The sequence below is a fragment of the Poecilia reticulata genome, chromosome 7 (genome assembly GCF_904066995.2).
Source record: "Poecilia reticulata chromosome 7, P_reticulata-male-v2, whole genome shotgun sequence".
NCBI lineage: Eukaryota > Metazoa > Chordata > Actinopteri > Cyprinodontiformes > Poeciliidae > Poecilia > Poecilia reticulata.
Window position 1 is genome coordinate 20,318,621 of NC_088836.1, and position 20,267 is coordinate 20,338,887.

General features: G+C 40.3%; 1 protein-coding gene across 2 annotated transcripts in view; it reads left to right on the forward strand.

Moving 5' to 3' along the window:
* The first annotated feature begins 494 nt into the window (after positions 1-494).
* zbtb46 (zinc finger and BTB domain containing 46) overlaps positions 495-20,267 on the forward strand; it is an 89,238-nt gene continuing 69,465 nt past the window's right edge. The window contains exon 1 of one of the 2 annotated variants that reach the window (XM_017305708.2): positions 495-913. The gene's annotated coding sequence lies outside the window, so the exon portion shown is untranslated. The remainder of the gene's footprint in view (positions 914-20,267) is intronic. The other variant, XM_008413919.3, reaches the window with a different exon arrangement.

Below are 20,267 nucleotides of genomic sequence, written 5' to 3' on the forward strand. Positions count from 1 at the left end.
CACATCGAACAATAACAACAGGAAGTGTAAAAGCGACACAGGACTCGCTTACGTATGTGCCAAACCCCCCAAACATAGAAACAAACGGTGAAAAAAAATCCTTCTCTCGTTCAAAGGAAAGGGTCAGGCCAAAGTGGAATTACCCCAGAACTTCTGGCAAAGATTTAAAATAAAAAATGGCTTGTGTGTTGCACATCACATGGACTAAGAGGTGTTTTCCAGCCACTGTCATTGTAAGAGTAAGACTATTTTCCTATTGAAAGTGTTTTCCAATTACTGCCACAAGAGGGGGCAAGTTACAGTAAAGACCTGGTCATTAAGGAGTCCAATGGCAACAGATGCAGAAATTGGAAAAGACATTCAAGATTCAGTTGCTTTTATTATTAATAATAATAATAATAATAATAATAATAATTATAATTATAATTATTATTATTATTGCTGTTGTGTCATATTCTGGTCTGATATGAGAGCTTATCTGAGATGAAACGATACATCCCAGTCTACGCATGGTGTGTGGGTTTACGTTGTCTCATTTCCTGACTCTAAGAGAAAGTGTGTGTGCGTATGTGTGTTTGTGTTGGGGGGTGAGATCGAGGGAGAAAGGAAGAGAGAGATAGACATGCACAGAGGAGGAGAGAGAGCAGGAGGAGGGAGAGGAGGGGGAGGCTCCTGATACCAAGACACGGAAAAGCAGGGGAGGGAAAGAGAGAAAGAACAAGGGGCTGGTGGAGGAAGAGGAGAGGGGAGTTGGAGAAATCGGGGAATAACACTTAACAAAAAGCGCACAGAGAAGAGGAGGGACGGCACCCGGCGCGTTGGACATCCCCAGCTTTCTTCCCTCAGGCTGTCAGAGCAGATTGGACTCCGAAGGACCGACACGGCGGCCACCCCAGACCCCATGGGGTAACAGGTATGTCTGACTTCCTACCTATAGCCACCACCGGGAGCCACGCTGCCCATCAACGGGGCATCATCGGGAGTGGAGATTTCATCCAGACACCGTGGGTCCCCCCCCGCCCCCTCTGTCATGTCAACAATTAGTTTTCTGCCTCACGGAGCCGCCGCGTCTACAGCTGATATAGTTGCTGCTGCTGCTGCCGCTGCGCACAGGTTGGAGACATGACACAATACAACTCTTGGCTACTCTGGCTACTCTTACAAAGGCCTATCTGGAATTTTTTTTTAATTCCACATTGCCATTAGAATCATGTTAATTCAGAGCTTGAGTGAATATTTCGACAGTAACGCAGACGGGTTATCGAGCAGGCGGCAGTCTTAAAGTACGCCTACCTGTTCCATACGTGACAGCCAGCTGCCTTACTGCGCGTGTTGATATTTTTTTTTTTTGAGAAGCTGTCATGCTTTTTGCCTGGATTGTTTCAAATTATTGATCGCAGACTACTTTAGCCCACACGTTTAGTAAACTGATTTAAAATGACAAACCGTTTAAAATGTAATTTCTATTTGAATTCGCAAATGTGAGTTTATAAATCCTCAATTATCTTTTTGAGACGCGTTTATGTTTACTGTCGTAGAAAGCTGGATGTGTTTGACAGAACCAGTGGGGGGGATCTTTGCAAACTTTTGATTTCCACATTTGCTGAGAAAGGGGTTGGGAGACAAACTTGTCGTGCACACATGATCGTGATCGTACCACAGAAGAAAACGGGGGATGCTCTACAGACGCCTGGAGGGGATTCAGAATGAAAGCGCTTTGCGTCTGAAAGACAGAGGGGGGTTGAACCCTCCTTCCTTTTCACCGCGATTAACCCCAGAAAGGGGGATTTCTCCAGCTGGGTTTTTTTTTTCTATTTTGCTGCGTCAACGACAAGCCCCTTAGACTTATAAGACAAGACACAAAGATGAAGGGAGGCTTTTTTATGTTGACTATATAGAGATGTCGCGCGATTTATTTGTATTCATTTTGTAGATTTGAGTAGGATTATCATCTGATCCTATACGAGAGTTGAATAGCAGCAAGTGTTTTTTCTTTCTTTCTTTTTTTACTTCTTTTTTTCTGAAAGCGTCTCCTGCCAACGTCTGTCCTATCTAACCGGTCAGTTCCGTCTTCCTCCATTTTCTACCATGTGACAGCGGGGGAACAACCCCACTTCGTTTGAAAACCTGTGCATATGGACGTCAGAGTGCGCCTGGCTGTCATGCACTGACTTAACCACAGTCAGTCAGGTGGATGCTCACCATAATGTATAAGGAGGTGACAGATTAATCGCAGCAGGGCTGCCAGGTTTTGAGCGGAGCTGGGAGTAACTATGAAAAAGTTTTCTGTAAGCAATATCTCTTATTATTTTTTTAAACTATTTGCTTGACATATGGATGAAATCAATCAAACTCATATAGTTTGCCCATGTAACATGGGGTTGTTGTATGTATGTGTGTGTGTGTGTGCTGGCCTGTTGTGTAGAAACTGGTATTCAATCATTATTAAATACCCTGTCTTAAAATCAAGCTTTCACACGCACGCACACACACACACACACACGCCCCCCCCCACACACACACACCTCTAGTAACATCACAAAGGACATAAGGAGAGTGATAAGGGCTATTTTCAGTTTGTTTATTTAATTTTTTCTTACTTTTTGGATCAAAGTCCCCTACAAAGGCATTTATGAATTTGCTAGAACTGCAGTAAAAATATTTACTTTCTGTGTGTTTTACAAAACTGCAGAACTAGAAGTGTTTATCTTTAGCCCATTTTTAGGATTATGTTTTTGTGAATTACTAAGCTTTGTTTTCTTCTCAGTAAGTTTACCTTATTAAACGTGATCCAAAAAAAGAAATCTAGAGATAACAAAATTTTTTGCACTTGTGATAGTCGTGTGGAATCAACAATCTCTTTCTCTTCAGGATTTATGAAACAAGTCATTACCTTAAGCATCAGAGGAGTGAAGTACCGAGAAGATTTTATCTTTTTTAAATTTATGCCAGTAATTGGACAAAACGTCTCTGATCTCTTCTCTTTGGAAAGTTTTGATTCTTGTCATATCTTACATGCAACAGGGCCTTCTGGTTTCAAACATACCAAAAGAAACATAAAACTACTTTAAAAATGTACACCACCTTGTTAATCAACAGATTAATATAATCCTGACAAAACACGCTTTATTAATTGGGAGTTTTACAACCCAACATTTAGGGTTCTTCGGCTTCTTGCAAAAGGCAACTTTCCTTGAATGTCCATTGTGTTAAATTGAGCTTTTTGCTCTTAGGTTGCACAACTTGTGATAAAAAAGATGGTTTGTAGATGGGGAGGCCTACCTGTTACTTACCTGTTACAAAAAGATATAGCCACTGTTTTTAGAGTGAGCATTCAGAGAAGGCACTGTGTGGAAAATAAAGGAAAAGCTCGAGTCTCACTCTGAAAGAGTGAGAATTGGAAACCACACATGTGGTGCCACCTTTTTTTTAATCTAAACTCTTTTTAAATTATATTTTTATGGAACTTACAGTATGTATGGATTTTGAACACACTGTACATTTGATCTTAAAACACTGAGAAGTTTTTATCTCCCCTGTGCTGTAAATAGATTTCCAGTTATTCTGAAGCGTTTGTACGGTCCCACTGAGCTGTTTTTTCTGCCGCGGTTTAACGTGCACTCTTTTGGCAGCCGCAACTAGTGTACAGCTGTAAGATATAGGCCTTTTCCTTTTGTTGGACAGTTGCTAACTAGATCTCCGGGATTAGGAGACCATCAAGCCATTTTTCCAAATTGTCTTAGCCCTCTGTGGATTTGTCTGGTTGTTTTGTCCTTCCAACTACTGAGTTAAGGGTTGGCACTTGATATGATAAACCCTCCAAAGTCCTTTATTCTGTTATTCAATTACCATCGGCTTGTTTCCCTGTGCATGCCCCTTTGAGAGTGTGTATGTGCGTGTGTGTCGTCATGAGCAGGATAAAGCTCAATTATCTGCTTTTAATGCTTAGAATCCAAATAGCATTAGAACAACTAAACTCTCATGGCACGCTGTCAACTTAAAGACCTAACATCTTTCAGAGTGCTTTGTTTCTTTTGCCCTGCCCCCCCTTCTCCCCCCATCCACTCCCTTGCTGCTCCTTGGAGGTTGCTCTCCCAGGTGGGGTCATGTAGTGCTGTCTTTTTAGAGGAGAACAGTGGTGTATGTGTGTGCATCTGCGTCTGCACCTCCATCTGTGTGTTCCACATAGGAAAAAAAAAAAAAAGCAACACAGACCAAGACAACAGCTTCAAGGATGAGTGGAGGAGGAGTGTAGGCGAGATCGGCCAAAAGATGGGGGAAAAAAAAATATTAGCTGCACGTGTGCTCGTGGGATTGCAGAGCAGGAATGGAAGCGTTCTGCTCTTGTCTTATCCGTCATGAATGGACTTTTGAAGTTGATTAAGCGATGTTCGCTGGTTAAAATCTCTCTGATCTCTTTTTGTGTCGCCAAAGTTGCATGCTGTGTTTCTTGAAAGCGTCGGGGAGTAGATGTGCCGGACTTCATCCGTTGACGTTATGCAGTTTGTGGGAAGCAGCGGTAGTGTGGTGGCCGTGAAGTAAAGGCACTGAGGAAATGAGAAGTAGGGGCTTGGTTTCAGTGGTGGACAGGCTTGAAGCTCGACACCTGTCTCTCACTGTGTGAGTGTGTGGGCTTTGTTGATGTGTAGGTGGTGCTCAGTGATCCCATGCAGGTTGTAAGCTGAACTGTGTGGTTGCAGGTTAGTCGGCTTTAGCCTTCAGCCACGCAAACCCGGGGGTTGCAGCGCCCCCGCTGCACGCTTGTGTCTCAGTCCAGCAAATTCAGTGCCTTGCAAAAGCATTCGCACCACATAAATGTGCAGTGGAAAGAAAATCATTTAGTTTTCAGTAGTTTACACAAGTTACAATCTGATGCGTGTTTTGTGCATTTGTATTCACCTCCCTGTTATGCCTAGATAAAATACGATTCAATCAACTGGTAAATTTAGGCTACCAAATGTTTAATTTAATCTCACTTCATAGGTTGGGCCTATTTTTTTTTTTTGAAGAACTGAAAGAAGAAAACCATTGTTCTATGAAGAAACACGATTCACTGTTAGTCACAAGTAAGTTAGGGAAAGCACGGAAACTATTTGGAAGAAGTTCAGATGAAACAAAAATTAAACGTTTTTGCTATGGTTCTCTGAATATACCCTGTTTATGGGGAAGTATGGTGGTGGCAGTATCATGCTGTGGGAGTGCTTGCCCTTAGTAGGGACAGGGAAGCTGGTCATAGATGATGCGATGAATGTGCTTAATACAGAGCAACACTAGAGGAAAACTTGTTTACGTAAAACGGCAATAAACATATAGCTAGAGCTTCAAGAAAAAAGCTTAGAATGAAGCATATTGTGCTAGAATGGCTTAGTCAAAGTCTATTCCCAATAATTATTGCTGTTAAAGCATTAAATGGTGGCTCCTCAATGTATTGACTCAGTGGTTCTGAATACATAATTTTACTTGTCCCCAAATAAGAAAATCAAGTGCTTACTATTTTTTTTATTTATTTTTTAATCAAAGTTCTGCATTACACAGTGGTTCATCACACATAATATCCCAAGAAAACACACTAAGGTTTGAGGTGTATTAACTTTCTTAAGTCACTTTATCTAATCCGCAAAATAAAAAAAGGACAAAAGCGCTACAAAGTCCCCCTCTTTTTTTCCAATAAACAACCTGTGTTCACCTCTGTGTTTCTGTCGGCTCTCTCATCTGGATCACCCCTCAGGGCTCACTTGTTAATGAGAACACCTGTTTGGCTAACACTCTGCAAAATGAACCATTTACACTCATCTTACAAGACACACCGCGTCTCTCTGGAGCTTTCTAACAACTCCGTCTCTCCGTTGCGTTCCAGGTATTTGTTTCGCGATACATGTTTAACCCCCGGGTCTAAACGTTGTCCATCCCCCACCCACCCAATGACTCCCCAGGCTTAACTGCTGCTGTAGCTCATTGTGCAGCGCTGAATACAGGTGTTTCTAATCGCCATGGGGTTACATGGGTGATGTGGGGGATGCGTGTGTGTGTGTGTGTGCGCGTGTGTGTGTGTGTGTGTGTGTATATTCACGTATCTGACATGCTCATCCTCCCCCCCAGCAGAGAGAGCAGGTGAGTCTTTAAGCAACCCCCGCCCCTTCCTCTGCAGACCGCATCTGCAGATACTCTCCACCACCCGCTTCCCTTGAATGAATATTTCATAGCGTTTTGTGTATGTGTGTGTTTTTATCCCCGTACTCATCTATACAAAATAATGAGAGTGACAATAATAATCCTGCTCTTCTGATCCTTTCTCGTTTTGTCCTCACGTTTTTGCATTAAAATGTGATTTTCAGCTGCATTTTTTTATTTTCAAATTCCACACTCAAACATGTGATTTTGCTGCTGATAAAAATCAAAAGGAAAAGAGAATAGTTGAAAAGGAATGTTTTTTTTTTATTGTTGCTTTTCTTATCTTATTTGAGGAGTTGTTGATATTGCAAAACACCTTTTCGATTGCGCATTCCTCAGAAAACAGATGTGGGATTTAACTTTGTGTATTTTTCACAGGGTGTGTGTTTTTCGTTTTTCTTAAGGAATGTGGAGCAGGGAATTTTTTCCCCCCCAACTGCTATCCTGTCTTCTTGTCATCATGCAAAGCTAATTGTCATCATTGTATCAGAGATACTTTACAACTGTTTTTTTTTTATTTTTTTATTTTTTATAACTCTGTAAGATTCAAAGTGATGACAGTGGGGTTTTTTTGTACATATGTTGTAATGTGACCTATGTGTGTTGGTCATTTTAATCCTTCACTAGTTTTGTATTTTGGTCCTATCATAACTGAATTTTGAGGTAAACCTTGTAGTGAAGGTGCTTCAGTTCATACTTTTGTTTTGACAGTTAATTTAAAGTAGCTTTTAAAGTCTTTAAGTTAATACAGTTGCGTTACTGGTGAATAATATTTAAAATAAAGAGGACATTCACTCTTATTTAGGCACCATTCAGACTTACTACTGACTGGTCTTTGCGAAGCAGCCAATCCAGGAGTGCCATTTATTTTCCTTGCCACTGATTGGCTGTTCCCTGTGGAAATAAAAAAGACTGTAGGTGTTAATTTTTGTGTAGTGCTAAGACAGTTTCCACTGATATGGTATATTTTGTGTTTGAACTATTAAAATGTGCATCTTTTATTGGCATTTTTAGATGAGGTCTGAATTATTTTCAGAATTTAGATATTGTTGTGTTGCCTAACCCCCATGAATACCACGGGTCCAGTGTAATCAGATACAGTGTAATCAGATACACTGGACCCCCGTGTAATCATAAATATGATTACCATATTTATGTACTTCACATAACATCTGTTAATGAAGAACACAGATGGATTAAGAAAAACAAAAGTGACATAACTGTCCTCTGATAAATGGATACACAACTTCACAGTCTCATGTTAATTTCTTTGGAAAGACAGAACAGTAGAACAAATTGAATCATACATGTTTACTGAAAAAGCTCACCAAGCCTCCTGAGCAGTGGAGGAGGTCTTGGTTTATTAGTGTTAGCAAAAAGAAGAAGTAAGCCTACCAAACATAAGCCCTTAATTACTGTTTTTTCCCTGTTGTAAAAAAACAACAAAAAAAAAAACAACAACAAACAAAAATATTTGAAAGATCACGCTGATGTGCAAAACTATGATTCACACCATTTTACACATCAACTACTGATATCATCATTCTCCCGTACCGGGACTGTTTACTGCTGTTCAAAAGATTTGACTTCTTGAACAATTTAATCCTCTCAGACTCATTTTTTCTTTCTCCTGTATATTCATTTCATTTCTACCTAATTTTAAAACGTTTTCGTGCCATTAACCTGTTGAAAATGTCTCTCTGTTTGACTCAGAGTTGGAGACATGCTAGTTAGAAGTCTTTTAATGCGATGCAATTATCTGACAGGAAAAGAGAAGTAAACCGGTGGGAAGGAGCTCTCTATAAAAACCCCATCAGTAATGTGACGAGACTCCTCAGCTTTGCACTTTGCACAAATGTCACCTGCCTTTTAACCAAATTAATATGAGCTGCAAAGAAGTTGAGAGTTTGGGCTTCTTGGTTGAAGTGTGTGGTTTGCAGAGAGTACCAGGTTGTTAGTTGTTATTTTCCTAGCGAACAAGTTTGTCTTTCATGCACGCAGTGGGAGCATTTGATGAGAAATTGAACGTCTTTGAGCAAATACATCTTTAGAAACAGTCAACTGGCCTCGGGCTCTGGCTGTTGAGAGATTTCCATATCAAAGCCCAGGTGAGAGAACGAGGCTGGGGAGGCAGAGGGAGGCAGGAGAAGTAGGCAGGGGGGCTGGGGGTTGATGAAACAGACATCTACTCCAAAAAAGATCTCCGTCCCTTGTTATTGTGTCGCTCCTTTGTGCAGCACAGTTTAGTCTGTGTGTGTCAGCGCTGTCTGTCTCAATCTAAACTCCCCGCTTTACAAAAACACACACGCGGCGCGAAGGGAACTCATACGCGCACCTTTACCCGAATCAAATACATCACAAATATCGCCTCTAGTCTGACCGCAGAGACTCCCAGTGTAGCAGAGGGGGGCTTTCTCCCTTTAACAGTGCGTAACATCTGACCTGCCAGCCTCTGCCAATATTTGGATCCCTGTTTAATATTGATACAGAAGCATAAAACCATCGTTTTTCCTCAAACTAGTTTTCTTTAGCCATAAGTATCAGAGCTGACCTCATGGAAATGATGGTGGCACACTAATTAATGGATAGAGTTTTTAAAGATGTGTGTATCTGTGCGTGTGTGTGTGTGTGTAGTCCGCTTTGTAGAGTTTTGTAATCCAGCCATGGACTCAGGCTAGAGTGCTAAAGTGCTGCTAACAAGGCCTGTTTAACATTCTCTCCCCTGCTCAACATACAATTATTCCACTTCGCTGCCATTAACATGTACAGTAGGACTGGGCTTTTAATTGGCCTGATATGACTAATGCCAGATCAACTTGGATTTGCTAATTAGTTTTTTGCTTTAAAAGTGCCATCAGGACATGAAATATTCATTGATGTGAGGTGGAGTGAGGACTGTGGGTGGTATTAGTGGGATATTAGTGGTACGGGCAGGCTGCTCAAGCGTACCGGGAGAAGAGACTGAACTTAGGTTGGCCTGTTGTGGTCGGTTATTCATACTTTGGGAGAGGTGTTAGTTTTTCGTCATGATTCGAGACACCCACACGCACAGAAAGACACACATTCATGCCGCTCACGCACACACCACCTCCCTCCTCGGCGTCACAAGGCCACCTTTTCTTTCCAGCCCCCACCCCATCTCTCCCTGTCTCTCCGTGTTTCCATTATTTTTGCCTTTTATTCTGCTTTTGCCTTCACCATTCACTTATTTTCTCTTCTTGCCTTTTCCTTCACTCTAACCCCTCCATTCACTTTCATTTGCTTTTCTTTTTTAATTTTTCTCTAGGCCTCCTCATCTTCTACTTCGGCTTGGTATATCTCCTCCGCCTCCTTTTCTTTTTTCCCTTCTACTCCTTAATCTTCCACCTCTCCTTCTTCGCCACCCCCTCCTCTGCTCTAAGTGGGCCAGGTGCCTCCTGTGGCCTCCCCTACTCCATTTCTCATTTTACCCTTCCTCTACTCCTTTTTTTTCTCATTTTTACCTTCTCGCTGCTCCCTTTCTCATTTTTATCCTTCCCCTTGACCCTACGGCTCATATTTATACATCCTGTTAAAGCAGCGGCTAACAACCGATGCAACCCTCCCCTCGCCCCCCAAAAAAGAAAAGAAAATGTCTTGCTGATGCAGTCTGTTCAGTTCAGACATGTTACTTTGAGGAAGTTTATGGAGAGTGGGTTTCAATAGGTCTGTACCTGTGAATCTTAAGAAATTATAATTAACAAAAAGTTTATTTTGGGGGGGAATTCACTTCAGTAAAGTAAAATCATATAGATTTATTAAACACATTTATATACTTTGTGTTAATTTCTGTTCACTTTAATTAGTATGGGGTTCGGCTTTTGTTCAGATGCTCTAAAAATGTGAATATTGTGTAAAAAAAACAATAGAAAAGGAGTGTTGTGGTGCGCACTGCAAGCAAATTACTTGGTTGGGGCTCCTTTTGCATGATTTACTGCATCAGTGCAGCATAGCATGGAAGCAAACAGCCTTTTGGGTAATGAGGTAGTACAGAATATCTATGTTCATTTGATATAAACCCAAAGCAATTTCTAATAACATTTTTAACACGTAAAAAAGAAGAAAAAAATGAAACTCTGTTGCTTTGATAGTGACCTTTAACTCGTATCTATTGTTTGTCTGTCGTCTCCCTCTTGCGACACCAGTACCTTTCTACGGTCCTGAATGTCTCTGTGATTTTCTTGAATAAGCTTTTCTTCACAACCCTCTCAAATCTGTGGTTATCTATGTTGCTTATGCATCTATTTGAAACACTTTTTCCTTCCACTTAACTTTCCATTAATATACATGAATGCAGCACAATTAGCTTTTGTGCCTTGCCCTCCTTGTGTAGGGTGTCAGTAACTGTCCACCTGCCTCTTAAATCATTAAGTTTCCTTATGATTTGGTAGACCGTAACATTGTCTTTCACTGGTCTTGTGTACTATTTTAATTTTAAGAGAAACTGAATTATGTTTTTTTTTAATCAGCTGCAAGCTATAATGATCAGAACACAAAATCACCTTGAAACATTTTAAAATGACTCGTTCTGTTGTTGATTTATGTAATGTAGTACTTTCTCTTTTTAAAACTGAATGACTGAAATAAAACTTGTTTTCAGTGATAATTGAGAGCTGGTTTCTAGGTGTTTGAGAAGCTTTTTTAAGTTTAGTTCCTTTAAAAAAAAAACAGGAGATCCAAGTGAACAGAAGTGAGTAGGTTCACATCCCCTTTTCAATGGCAAGGGGCAAATTTCCCCAACGGTCCTGTGGCACTTCTCTTCAACTCTATATGTGTACACACACACACACATATACACCCACATGCATGAGTACACAAATTCGTTCACACACACACATGAATGAAACTATCTTTATTACTGTCTTCTTGCTCTCCTTCTGCTCTGTATGTTTTCACAGGGAAGAGAGAGCATGCTTGTCACCTCTTGTCCTCTCTCCTTTCCGTTTTTCTCCCACCCAACTCTTCCTCTTTTCACTCATTGTCATTCTGTCTGCCTTTGTCTCTTACTGCCTCTTTCCTGTGCCCTCTACGTTTTACTTTCTCTTTTTCACCCCCCCTGTTCCATCCTGTCTTCCATCTCAGGGTTGTGTTGATGTGTGCCCTGGTGTCTGTTACAAAAAGGCCAGTAGTAGATGATTGGTGGGGTTTTTTTACAGGACAGCTGATGATGCCTCACAATGTGGGGAATATAGGACTTCTTCAAAATCACATTTCTTCATTGGGAGTTGTCTTTAGGGATGGGAAGTGTAACATTTTCTGTATGTGTACTTGTGTAGTTTCTTTTTTTTGTGACTGGCAGGGGAGTGGGTGGAGCAGTAATTGCTCAAAAAGCCTGCGAGCCATGGCAGTCACTAATGCTAGTCAACAGGTGACAGTCAAACGTCAAAGCGCATTTAAATAAACGCTGCCAGAGTAAAAGGCAGATTGACAGATGTGGAAAATAGGTGGATAGTTACTGAGGTGACAAAAAAGAAGATCTTAAAAGAAACCCAGGTGAGGCATTTGTCCGATCAAAGCTTGGTCTTTGTCAGTCACAGTCAGAAAAGTAGCCTGGAGCTGTCCGGCTAAGGCAGACATGCAAATGTGCTCTCCACAGTTACTTTCAAGGAATTTCGTTTTGGCGCAAGATACTTTGCTATGTAGTCTTAACGCAGCTCTTTTCATGTACAGTATCTTTGTAAAAGTATTTACAATGTTTTTCTGTGTTTTGTCTTGTAACAATCACAAATTTCAATATATTTTGAAATTTGGGATTTTATGTGAAAGCATAGAATTGAAAAGTGGAAAGAAAATTATAAATGGTTTTATTTTATTTCTTTGGCAAACTTGGAATATTAAAATATTCCATGTTTTAATTGAATTGCTAATGCAAATCTTAGTGGTATGTCTGCACTGTCTGCACATCTAGAGACAAAACATTGTGATACTAACATCTTGGTAGAAAGTTTTTTCACATTCTTTGCTAAGTGAGATCGGATGGAAATGTCTGTAAGCAACATTTTTGAAGTCTCGCTACAGAATCAAAATTTGATTTACCCCTGTAGTTTGACAAGGATAATCCAAGAAACAAATATGTTTTGATCTAAAAGGTTTCCATCTATATCCTGCTGAAAGGTAAACCTCTTCCTCCAGCAGGTTTTCTAATAGGATTGCCTGATGGATATATAACTGCATTTTCCTACCAACTCCAGCTAGAACCTGCTAAACAAAAGCATTTCAAGAACATGATGCTGCTACCACCATGTTTCATCATTTTGATAGTGACATAGCACCTGCATGTAGTCCAAAAAAGCTCAGTTTTGATTCCATGTTAGCGTATATCTGCAGTGCTACCACATGGCTTATCGAAAACTGTGGACAGAACGTCTTATGACTCTTCATAAGACAATGTCTTTCTTCTCGTCTCTTCCATATAGACTAGATTTCTGGACTGCATGACTAACAGTTGTCCTATCAGTGCATTGTCCCAACCTGATCTCTGTAACACCGGAGCTCCTCTAGAGTTGCCATGAACCCTTTTGTTGTCTGTCTTTACCCAACCTTTCAAGATGATAACTATGTTTTCCTAGGTTTGCAGTTTTGCTGTACTCTCTCTGTATTTGAATGACTTCTGTAGACAAATGGTGTCACTAGATTTTGTTTTAGAGGCATCAGACTAAAAGGGACTGAACACAAATGCACACCACACTGTTTAGATTTAAAAAAAAAGAATCATGTAGTATTTTCTTTAAATTAACAATTTTTGTGTTACTTTATGTTGCTCTAACAATGTACATTAAATGGTAATGTACATTGTGTATTTAATAAGACAAAATGTGTTAGATTCCAAGAGAGGATACATATTTTTGCAAGATGATGTAGATTTAGAATATCTGGCAAAAAATTACAGGACTGGTCCCACGCAAAATAGCCAATCAGGGCACAGCACAGAGACAATAGAGACAAAGACCTTTAATGATTTTGCATCTTTGCTGATTGCCGCTGGGTTCCACTCAGCATATTAAGGACCATGGTTGGTTTGCTGAAACTGTTGAAGGGCCCATACAAAGGCCAGACCTTCAGTATTGACTCTATGCATTGATGAGCACCTGAAGTAATGTACTGAGCAACTTATTGAACTCCACCATGCCTGTGCCCTGTTCTCCAGATGTCCACTGAACTAGTCTTTCCATCTTGCGCTTGCTTCCCTTTCCTTCCATCCCATCCCATCTTCTTCCTCCCTCACTGTTCACTGTCTCTTTTTCTGAGTCCAAAATGCAAGCCTCTCTATATTTAGATGCTCTTCTTCTCTCCCCTTGATTCCTCTTCCTTTATCTCACCTCCCTTTTTTTCCCTTTCTGCTGTCGTTGAAGGACAGATACGCAGACGCGCTCCAAGATTTATCAGTGTTGCATTGTAGCTGCTTTTTGATCAGCTTGATGACTGACAACACAGCCTCAGGCTATTATATACAAGTGTGCTTTTATAAATGCTTTTCTATCTATATGTAAATCTCTCCTGCTTAGTTGTTGTTGCTTTGTACACAGTGAAAACAGGTATGAGTGAGTCTTGTTTGTTTATTAGAATAAACCGGTGGAATAAAGTTCCCCTCACGCTGTGCGGGTTTTGGAGTGTGTATGGATTAGATTAGCTGGGAGTAAAGTCTCTCTTAATATTTGCTCCAGGGAAGGTGGGATGGGGGAGGGGGATGGGGGGGTCTGGTGGAAGCAGGGTGTGCCTGTTGAACTTGCGAGTGTACACTTAAGCCTCTGGTTCTTTGCTTCCCTCTGTGCATGAGTTCATTGTAATCTGGTGCTCAGTGTGGATTTGAGAGAGCTGCCTCTGTTTGCTGTCTGACAGAGTGACAGTCACACTAAGTTACCCCTGCATGCACACACACACACACACACACACACTCCCCGGACACCCGCCTCGGCACCAGAGAGCGACTGGCCACCAGCAGTGAGTCACCATCGTTCAGTCATTCAGAAGCCGCACATTTTAACAAACAACAATTAGCTCTCAGTCATCAGACGCTTCAGACATTTATTCCCAGAGGACTGGTATTTTTGTACCATATGATCTTTTTTTATTTATTTACACACTCTGTCACCTTTTTATTTTCTTTCTCCAACCTTTCTCTGTACTGTTTAGTCTTTCTCTCTCTCTGCCTTTCTCTCTCTCTCTTTTGCAGTATGTGTGTGTGTGTATTTCTTTGTCTGAGACCTTTGGAGCTGGTGACTGTTTTAACAGCTTGGGAACAGGCTGCTTGTGTTCTTTGTGGTACAGTCATGTACAGTCGTGTCTGGCTGAGTCGTGACAGGTTGCTTTTTTGCTGTGACAGGTTTTGTGATGAGACCTACAAGAGGCTCTGGACGTCCACACACACTTGCTGACACACAAGGCACGCACTGAGACGCTGAGTAGCTCGCTGGAAGAGGGGAGGAAAAATGGGGAAGGTGCTAAAGTTCTGTGCCTGTCCGCAGACTTTTTATTGTTACTTTTAACGACAAAGCCATTTTTTTGTGTGCTTTTAGAAGACGGAGCTGAAATTTGTCAAACAGAAACAGGAAAGAACATCTCTAAGGGAATTTCAAGCCTACACTTTTTCACATGTGGAGGGCAAAAATATTTCGTAGATTGATTTGATGTATTTTGGGAGACATAAGACGTGCATGTTTTTGTTGTACTTGTCCAAAAGCGGTGCTGTGTAGCATCGATGCCTCGCAAGCTGTGATGAACATAAATTGGCTCCAGAGCAACTGATCTATTCATACCTGCCTTACTTTTAAACACGCATCATAATACTGAACTATAGAGTATGTCCATTTATCTTTCTTCATTGTCAAGTATTTTAAATCCAACTACACTACATCAGAAAAATATTTAATTGTGTTAGTATTTCTGAATTATGCCACAAAAATAATGATCCAACATGTTCCTAGCTGTGATCTGTCTTTCTTTATATATATATATATATATATATATATATATATATATATATATATATATATAGTTCATGACTTGAAGTCATGAACTCATCCTGGTATTTTACAACATCGTGCCTTTAAAACTCCCTTTACCATGACTTCATTTTAAGTTAGCAGAGGCTGGACCATCAGTCGATGAATCTGTTGCAATGATTCAAATGGGGGGTTTGCAGCTGAAGACATCATGAAGTGATGTAGTGTTGTCACATGAGCCTATCCCCTTCGACGCCATCAGCCTCCTCTTACCAGAAATACTAAAATTCTGTTGTCTTTTTTTGTTTGTTTGTATGTCTGTGGAAAAAACTAATCTATAATGAAAAGAGTACTTGAGCTACATGGATTATGATTTCATGGATAATTTCTGATCTTCTGTTTTTATCTAGCTTTTATCTAAAATGTTCAACGTGATCTTATGTTTGCAGATTGCACAGCTTCCATATGTAGCATTTGTTCATCATGCTTCCTGACAGAGGTTGAGAGCTTCAAAGGTTAAAACAGATCATCTTTGCTGTAATACATTCATATATCCAATTATTGCTCCCACAAAGCCTAAATGAACCGCGAACAGGACATGTTGTAGAAAATACAATTTCCTTCTCAGTAGCTTTCTACATATCTTTCCACCTTCTGACTTAATTTTCAAATTCTTTACTGAGGGAAAAAATAACTTAATTTGAGTCTTATTCACTCAGTAACAACCTGCACACCTAAGAGTGTTAAACACAGTTTGGTAGTGCTCAGGAATTGTTATATTCTTATCTGATAAGCTGATCATTGATGAGATGAAGATAATCAAATTCTGTTGAAAAGCCAACTTTTTTTTTCCTATGCATTTCTACTAATTATTCTTAAACATAATTAAGACAGTCAGAGAGATGTCCTGTCTTTTTATTTCCCTGGACTGAGCGAGGAGAAATATGAAGGAGCAACTAATAATCCTTATACAGATAAGCAGTAACGCATTGCATCTGATCATTCATAACAGCAATGGAAAGCTAATGAGGTGTTTTAGAATTGAAGTGGGGAATAGATAAACCCGAGTGACTGCCATCCTCCATCAGGACTCCAGCTCTGTCTCTGCATTGGTGGTAACTCATGTATACGCTTAGTGCAATGGCAACATGCATCAAACAGAAGACTCACTGAGAGGCTACCTGCTCCCATCCTTGCATCCTCTCTTCTTTCCTCCCCTGGCTCTGCTCCTTTATTTTCTGCTGCAGCTCATTTATCCCCATCCTCTCACCTACAGCCCTCTCTGGTTGTTTTATCATTATTCCCCTCTCTCTTACTCTCCCTCTCGCCCCCTCCTTTCATTTTTGGGTTCTCCGACAGTGGTAATGAGATGTTTCATTATTTGCGTTTCACAGCTTTTAATAGAGAGAGAATTTAGGCTAAGCCCCGGGTCGTCAGGCAGGGAGTTACCACGGGAGACGTAGCGGGCTTAGGGGGCCTAGAGAGAAAGATAGCCCAGAAACCACACATTTATATGCACTCCCGCACTCTTCCACGAACGCAAAGAAAGAAAATACAGAACCAACGACGTCTGAGAGGTAGTAGGATGCAGTTTCTCCACTCTTTTTATGACTTATCTTCTCTCTGTAGCTATGGAGAAACAGCTGGAAGAGCTGAAGGAAGAAAAAAAAAACCCTCGCTAGTAGTTTGTGAGCGGCTTCAGGAAACCAAAGGTGAGGCGAAAACTCTGGCCTGAACGACATCTACAGCAATGTCACACCTCCTTTCTGGTCACTCTGGGATGATCCCTTTCCATCCTGGATTTTCATTAGATCACTATAGGTTTAACACCTGTGTGGCTGAAGGTGAGAAGACACGGCGCTACAGAAGTGACACATTGGTGTCATAAGCTGGGGCGGACCTGTTTGTAGAGAGAGCGCTTTCTCGAAGTCCAATGAATGTTTGCGTGGTGAAAACCCAACCGTGCCGACATCCTCAGGTGTAAATGAGGAGGGGCGGAGGTATTGTTTCAGGGACAACGGGTGTGGGGTAAGGCCCTAGGAGGGTGGAGCAGGGGATGAAGGGAATAGTGTTAAGTCTCTCAAAGCCTCTTAGATCCTCTTTGGTCCCTCTCCACATGACATGGCTATCCTTCTTCGAGTCAATCTCTTCCTCCACCTTGCCTCCTTGGACACTGTCCAGGGTAACAGAGAGAGGACAGGGAAAAGGGAGAGTGATGTAGAGGTGGAGCTGCAAAATTTGGGCATGATTAGAGTCGTTCAGGAGGTTGGACAGATGGAGGGTGTGTGATAAAAGAAGCAAGGGAGACTGACAACACAAAACTGTGCAGGGAGATATTTAAAAAAAAAAAAGTAAGAGACAGACGTGAACAATAGTTTATTTTGAACAGAAAAGAAGACGACAAAGCGTCTAAAAAAAAAACAAACAAGCCATTTACATCTAATAGCTTTTTGGGTTGTTTTGCTCTAATTGCAGCTTGCATGCCTGCCTGTGTCTGTCATGTGCATGCGCTTGAGTGTGTGTTATTTTTGTCCGCGCCTGCCTTGTTGATGGACTGCCACCCTGGCTTGTCCCGGAAGGCTGCCAGCTCCGTCGGATTGGGGATTAACCCCGGGATAATGGCCTTGATGCCCAGTTGAGTGGAAGCAAAGCTGTTTAAAAAATATTGGCTGCCTGAGTCACTCTCTCCTCTCTTCCTGTCTTCCCCAGTTTCACTCTGTCCCTTCTGCATCCGATTGCGCTCGTGTGTTTTCTGCTCGTCTTTATCTCCCTGAGGTTTTATTCTTTTCTCACTTGTGACTCCTCACCTTGCTCCTTCTCTGTGAATACTCATCCTGCTTTCATAGCAGCAGTTCAAGGGCAACCAGTGTGCTCATACTTAGCGAACATCAGTGTGTTTTTTATCATTTATTCGACTATGTATTGAAAATAATAGGCGAACAGTATGAAGTCTAATAAAAGTGACTTGTTGAAGTTAAGGGACTTGATTTTACTTTGGGAAGGGATGGCTGCTCTCAGCCAAACTCTTTTTTGTTTAGTTCAATATTCTTTTGTAATTTGCTGCTGTGTAAATTTTAATCTAAGACTTCAAAATATACTAAAAATGAAAGATGTTGATTTGTCCTACTTTATAATTTTTAAATCTTGGGCATGAAGGTTATGAAGATAATTGACAACATAAGCTCCTAGCTATTCTATCTTACCTTCACCTCCCTTTGCCCTCATATTCTTAAAACCAGATTTTATTGCACTTTTCCAGCTAAAACAAATCATTCCATCATAAGTCAGACAGATTTTTATTGAGAATTAGATTAACTACTCACATTTTTAATACCTGAAAATGCTAGATTCAATGTAGTCCAGGGCTAGTTTTTTTTTTTTTTCAAACAATTTGAGCTCTGAGATGAAGTAACATTATGCTAAATGAATTGGATTAACATAATGTGGTACTTTCTATGCATTTACTTACTAAATGTATAAAAATCTATAGCATCGTCTAACTGCTTTTATTTTAAAACATAAACCCAATTTTTTTCTAATCCTTATGTGTACAATATTACATATTTATACAACATTCAAAATAATGTGTTTCTGTAACTTTTACCAACATCAGTGTTTTAGTGCACTCCAACGTACAACCAACTTAATTTGTTTTCCTTGTAACCAATGAAAACATGTAGCACCCTTTCTCAGCTCGCAGATCAGCAGAGCACAACAGGTGGGGGAGGGCTAGAGATGTGTGACCCCGTACTTAATACAATCAGAAATAACTCCCTCACTTTGTCACTGACAAATTATTTGAGTGTTTCATCAACTTTCCACCTTTGCAACAGTTTCAGTTGTTCTGAGACCATAACATCGCTGAAAAACTTTCTTTAAATAAACTTCTTTTTAGAAAAAATACTGCATTTCTATCGCCTTTCCATCACAGGTTTGATGCAGTTCGATATGTGTTGACTTGACTCTGCAGGGCAGCTTTTTAGAAATTGTCTATCTTTGTTTTTAATTTAATCTACACTCCGGGTTTGTGGGCTCTAAACTACATAATTGTGGGTCTTGCCTTGGCCAAAAACAGATCCCTCCATGTCATTTCCCTGTCTTGTAAAAAGAGCGATCTCAAACTATTGTCTTTTCTGACTCAGATTGGGGAAAGTTCATTGCTTTAATAGCCATGTTGTAGTCTCTAGTGTACCACTGAGGTTATTATAGGCTTTTGACATATCAGTTTCAGTTAAATCAGCAAGTGTTTGCTCACCACCTTTTAAACGTGTCTTTTAACTCACAAAGTCTATGCACTCTACCACTGCTTGAATGTTTCCCAAATGACTGCTCACCACTGCTGTCATTGTCACCATTCATAACAATTAGTGTAGGTAAGATCAAATGAGACTTGTGGAACTCTTATGTGAGCAGTAACATGTTTACCTTGAAAGCAGACACTTTTCAAAACATCTGCACTAAAATGTATTTTCAAATATTAGTCCCTGGGACAAAATTTGTAAAAAGACTTGCTTTTTATGTGTGAACTTAATTAATAAAGTGAATTTTATTGCAGTGGTTACAAGACATCAACATTGCTGATTCATCTGTAATGTGTCGGTATTTCACCTGCAAACACTTTATAAGCATATTTGTGTAAATCAGCACGTCTTGTAGAATAACAATAAATCGCTTGCAAATCGTTATTTGTTAATGCACGTGAAGCTGCATAAAAGTTCCTGTTCATTTTAAATAGAAGGACTTCAGACAGTGCATGAATCAATTTTATTTCTAGCTGACATGATAAATAAATACATGATTTATGCAATATCTTGATATCAACAGATTTTCAAACCTGAGAATAATGAGTGAAACTTTTGCCTACAGTTTTTAAAAAAAATTAATTAATTTTATTTTATTTTATTTTATTTTTTTACATTCTTCCAGGTAGCTGTTTAATTGTCTTATAGTTGACATCTGCTCTGATTTTGGTAAAGAGCTGTGCAGGTAATTCTGCTGCTTGAGGAGAGTCAGTTCAGTGGGCGTTTCCACAATGTGTCCCAGGAAGGATTTCATTAAGGCTGCCAAACGAAAGTGATACAAGTGTCCCAAGCTGCCTCTGAAGGTGGTCTGAAGGAAAACGTCTTCAGTGCATTT